The sequence below is a fragment of the Lolium rigidum genome, chromosome 1, assembly GCF_022539505.1.
Source record: "Lolium rigidum isolate FL_2022 chromosome 1, APGP_CSIRO_Lrig_0.1, whole genome shotgun sequence".
NCBI classification, from domain to species: Eukaryota; Viridiplantae; Streptophyta; class Magnoliopsida; order Poales; family Poaceae; genus Lolium; species Lolium rigidum.
Genome location: NC_061508.1, coordinates 84,097,537 through 84,103,536, shown reverse-complemented (window position 1 = coordinate 84,103,536; position 6,000 = coordinate 84,097,537).

Sequence of the window (6,000 nt, the reverse complement as noted above, 5' to 3'; positions counted from 1 at the left end):
CTCAGGTGTGCCCCAAAAATTTGAACCATGATCCCGCGCAAGTCTGAGAAGCGCATTGGATCGAGCCTCAACACGTTCATCTTCGGTAGCAGTGTCCAAGAAGGAACCTATTTTTTGAAAGAATCAGCAGGAAAAGAGGAGACAAGCAAAAAAGAAAAAGAAAGCACGACAAAGTGAATGAAGCACACCTGCCATATCCAAGCTAGCATCCGTCAGTAGCTAAAGCATGAAATTCTCTCGAGAAGAAGCTGCAGCAGCCTCAGCAACCGCGGTATCCTTTTCAGCTATAGCATCTTGAGCCTGTTGAAGTGCAACCTTTTCTCTCTCGGAGGATTTTCGAGACTGTTCCATGAGCATAAGTGATTGCTTCTTCGTGGATTGGAGCTGTTAGCGAAGTTCTTCCAAATCTCGTGCTGAGTTTTTACTCGAGGAATCCTCAGTAAATTCGACAGCGACATGCGTTCTCTTCAAACAGGATGAAGGAAAATCTTCGGAAGGACCAGGAGTTGCAGTATAGTTGTCAAAAATCAACTGAAGACAAAAATTTCGACATCAATCACTAAGCAAGGATAGATTTCCATTCATTCTCAAAATATGTACATGGCTATTACAAAAGAAGGATCCCTAGAAAAACTACTGAAGCAATCACCACTAAGGATACTACGGCGACAGCGCCAAAAGAGAAGAAAAAATACAAGAAAAAGCAAGGTGGTCTACTTGACCTCCGGCTTCGAAGAACTGGGGGTAGGAGCTGCCTTGTAGCCAAGGGTGGCGAGGATCTTCTTCGAGTTGGGTTTCGCCGCTTTAATCAGCGACTGGCATTTCTTCGTCTCGATATCCTCTGCGTCGCCAACCCTTGCCCAGTCGACGTTTTGTTGGCTATTAGCAACCAAGGGAATTGTACATTCGACACCAACTTTTAACCCTCCTTGGCGAAGTTGGAGTCCAAGGTCCTCTTGGGAAGTGAAGCACTTGGCGAGATCAATAAAAATTGCGGGTTCCTCCTTCTTCTTGAAAAAATATGGGAAAAGTCGTGACAGGCCAATCTCAGCTTCAGCAAGGCCGTCACGAGCTTCAGTACCATGGATCTCAAGGAGAGAAAGCGCATCAAGGAGCTGGTCACCGTCAGGATTCTCCAGCTCATACTCTTGGTGTGTTCTCCCTGTTTAAAGAGAGAGTTGATCAAAGGAAAAAGGGAACACAGATGATGCAAGAAAGTAGCAAAGGTGTGAACACTTACTAACAAAACGTCGACTCTGCAATTCCAGTCGACCAAGGATTTCTTCTTCGCGAGCATAATGCTGAGCTACATTTTCACTCAGAGCATTTTTTGCGTCGTCGAGTCTTTTCTGAAGATCCTCGACGGTAGCAGCATGTGCTTCAGCTTTCATGCGAGCTGTTTCGCTTTGCTCTAACTCAGCAGCAAGAGCGTCATCACGTTTGTTGGCTTCCGCAAGTTTTTCTGCCATCATAAAACAGAGAAGTAAAGTACTGCAGCACAAAATAGTGACAGAATATACTCGACAAGGAAAGACAGACAAGAAAAAAGAGAGGGTACCTTCAAGTTTGGCGGCATACTCGCGGTACCCGATAAATTGGGTACCAAAACGGATAAGCTCCTTCATGAAAGGCTAAGGAAAGATCATAAAAAAGGGAATCAATACAGGAAATGAAAAAATTTGACATCACGAAGAAACAAAGAGGCAAGTCAATATAAGGCGAAGAAGATAACTTACTTCTTCCATTAAAGAAGTCGAGGAACAACCAGCTAATATGGTTGGTTCCTTGGCTGAGTCCATCCTGGCTCTCTTCGGGGAAGGAGCCTGGGGGCTCACAGCTGGCGTTGGATGTTCCGGGTTTTGTTGAGGAGGTGAAGTTTCGTCGCCATCATGACGAGCTTCCGAGACAACTAAAGTACGAGACGTGCTCGTTCGAGCAGTCTCGTCAATAGGTGTATCCTCCTCTTCATCGCCACTGCAACAAATACAGCGACAAGATAAAAAAGAAAATTCAAAAAGTATCGATAAGAGACAAATATAGTGCGTTAAAAACTTATGAGCTAATAAGAGAAGCTTCGTGCAGATCCAAAGCCTTCTTCCTAGCATCAGGCACAGTTTCTTCGGCACGGGCAGCACCGGCTTTGGAGGTACCGGTGTCAACAGTCTCGTCCCTTTTCCTTTTGCTCCTAGGAGAAGCAGCTGAAGGAGGAGAGCGTGTCGACGAAGTTGCCTCAGCCTCAGCGTCCTTTTCAGAGGATGCCGCAGATTTTCGAGAACCTGCGGCTTCACTCTCAGGGCGAGACACACCCTGGTTGTCGTCGGTGACAACAGCCCTTTCTTTGACATCTCCACCTTCAGGAAGGGGAGGAAGAGGCGACGCAGTCGCATGACCCTGTTAAAGACAGAAAATATATCGGCATGGAGCAGTTGAAGAAAAAGTATGCACAAAGACAAAAAGGAAAAAACACGTGACCAAAACTCACTACAAGAGATCTGATATACTGTGACGAGATCAAAACGTCATGCAATAGCAATAAACGTCACGGAAGACCCCTCAGTGACGTAGTTTGAGCGTCACAAGCATCGTCACGGAATCCCCGTCACAGATTACTCTCTAGTGACGCGGCGCACGAGAAAACGTCACAGATTATGGATGATGTCATATATGATGTCAGCTGCTAGGAGACCATCACATGGCTAAAAACGTCACGGTTTAATGTCACGGATGTGAATGATGTCATATATGATTCCATTTATTTAATTTATAAAAATCCTAATAATTTTTCGAATTTTTAATTTTTGAATTTTATTTTTTGATTTTTCTCTATAAATAAATAATTATTTTGTTTATAACTTTCTCAATTATTTTAGCAAAAAATAATTATTTTTATCCTTTGTAGATATTATTTTCTAGAATTATTTTTGTATGTAATATTATTTAATTGTTTAATTATTGCTTGTAATGAATTTTAAAATTTAATATAGCCTAGATTGCCAATAAAAAATAATTTTGAATTCATACGAAAAGGTATACTCAATTGTCATCAAAATCGCAATATATATCTAACTCACAACGGAATATCATCATACATAACCAAATAAGTTGCACGATAGAATTGACATAACTTTTAACTAACTTAAGACAAGCAAACTAAGCTAATACTAGAATAGCAGGAAAACTTCAAAGGGAGACAAAGCTATGGGTAGCCCTTTATTTGCAAACACTTAGAACACGTAGCACTTTCTCTTAGATTGTTCAACTTTTCTCCTCTCTTCGGCGTGGATGATGTCCTTGACCTCCAGATCCTTATTGGTATCCCATGGTAGAAAGGAAGGAGCTAGGAGTTGTACTGCTTTAGAACTTGAGCCACTAGTGGTCTGTAGAAAAAAAAAACATACATGGTCAACTGAGATAAAGGTGATACGCTTCAAATAAACTGACAAAAGTATAGTACGAACCATAAATATGTACAAAATACATCATTGCCTTTCATGAAGTAAATAACCAAGAACAACAAGTTGTCATCAAGTAGCCCCACTTGCACAGAAACCACCAGCCGCATTGCAAGCAGCCAGCAGCACAAAAACAACAAGCGGCACGGCAAGCAGCTAGCAGCATAGCAAGAAGCCAACAACATATCAAGCAACGATAAATACATCCAGCAACAACAGTTATTCAAGTAACCAAAGTTAGAGAGAAATCTTACACAAGATTCAAGGGCAGCAGCGCTCACGCATCCCACCATTCCATTGTTATGGGTCTCTTTGGAAAACTCAATGGGACTAGGGTCCTCATTGTTGTACTTGCCTTTTTCTACAAGATGTAGGAATTCATATAATTAGTACTTCTGCCAAACTTTGCTAAACTATAGCCAGCATTTCTTAATGAAATTGGGGATTGTATAACCCCATTCCTCCAAACGAAAACAGTAACAAAAAATAAAACTAGGGATCATGTGAGTAATTATATTGTTTGGACTAGCACTAATGAGGCCAGTTAACTACCTATAAGACAACCATATTTTCCCGTTCATTACCAACGCCACTTTTTCCTATTGGGACAGAACACTTGATCCAACACAAGTAATGAGTTGCGTTAGACATGGAACTGCAATGAACTTGGTAGAATACTTACAAGTTGGTGGAAATACACATGACTAGACACGCTTTCTTCTTTGTGGCTTTGTACAAGCTTGCTTTGCCTGATTCGAATAAGTTGGGAAAAAACTATGCGGTGAATCAACAATGACTTGTACATGATCTTAATAAGTTGAAATCTGCATCTACTACCAAGACAGAAAAATAGCAAGCATAGATGTAGTTGTATAATAAAGATCACATGTATTGCAAATTTAAATGACAAGGATGCTAGCAATACATTTGTAGGAGTGAAACTTAAATCTATTTTACTATTACGTACAGATCTGTAACTCTACTAAAATTTAACTCCTCAACTATCTGGTGTCTATTAGCACCATGGCTCCACTTAACTCCTTATTTAGACAAGTACAGAAGAAGGTGATCATAACCAAGCACTGCTACAGTAGTTCTAACTTTTGGATTTGGCTGTAATTTTCAGAGATAGCATGGTTCGCTTCAATTCTATACTCCAGATTTCTTTTAGACAATTGTGCACATGAAACACTCATGAACATAATCATACTAAATAACATAGTTTCATGATAAATCGTAGTAGTTTCAGCACATTGGTTTATATGATAGCATGTGTTTCTCCGTGTACATTTAAAAGAATGTTGAACCGAACAACTTAAGTTGGATTCTTGCTCTACTGCTGTATAATTCCTATAACTGATTGAATCTCTGTAATAGAGTTTGTCTTGTGATTCAGTATAACTAAGGATATATCATCACGGATGTATTTACTTATTATAAAATATATGTCTCGGACGTTATAATCATCTTGTTCTGTGAAGTGCATCAGATGGAATCAAAGAATAAGATTTGCTGGTACTCGCTATATATGTTAATCAGTAAGTTAAGAGACCTGCTGGCACTGCAAACAAAAGCAAATAAGAAGCAGACTTGTTGTACCCCACAATACCAGGTTGACTGACGGTGTTTGCGTCAATGACATTGTTGGCGCTGAAGTTGTCGAAGACAGTCGGCACGTAATCCTGTACGTCCCAAACAAGATATACTAAGCCGCGAGTCGGAAATGCAAAAGTATAAGCTAGACATGGTTATTGAATTATATTGACATATTGAGATATGCAGACCGCTGCCGCTGGATAAAATTCGAAGTGAAATATAGTAGAGAACTAAGAAGTCGTTTGGAAGCCAGACTTTCATTTCGTTTGTAGCATTTTGAAATGAATACATGTATTCATTTCATTTACATTGTAATTTCAGAAATAGACACTTGTTTGGTTGCCACATGAATTGCAAATGACAGCAGAATTCAATATTGAATTTGTAGAGGCTTCCATAGAGAATCGCAAATGACAAGTCTCAGCTTGGAATTGTGTTTACACATGTCGTCATTTTGCTGGAAAATCCTAAATGAAATGACGGCCCAATTCTGTGGCAACCAAACAGCCCACCTATGGAAATCCAAAATGAATTCCAGGATTCCAGGCTCAAATGATGGATACCAAACGACCTCTAAGTTGTTTTGTTTGACTGGGAACAATAATCTATCTAGGGGTCAGCTGACGGAGGGGAAGAAAATAGATACTTTTGAGATTATATGGTTTTTGTGTTTGGGCAATCACATGAAGGCACTTACATATGGATTGCAAATATATAAAAATAACACGGGCGATACTAAATATATAGTAAGACATGTATGCACATTGGCTGTCCTAAGCGCAGAGAAAATCAGGCAAATAATGATAGAAGCCACCATCCACATATATTGATATATATACCTAATAATAAAGGAGCTAAGGTTTCTGCCAAAATTTTCGTCCAACTTTTCTTGGACCGTTTTGCCCTCCCACCAAATCACATAATACTACACTTGCGACCATGGTACCGGTTC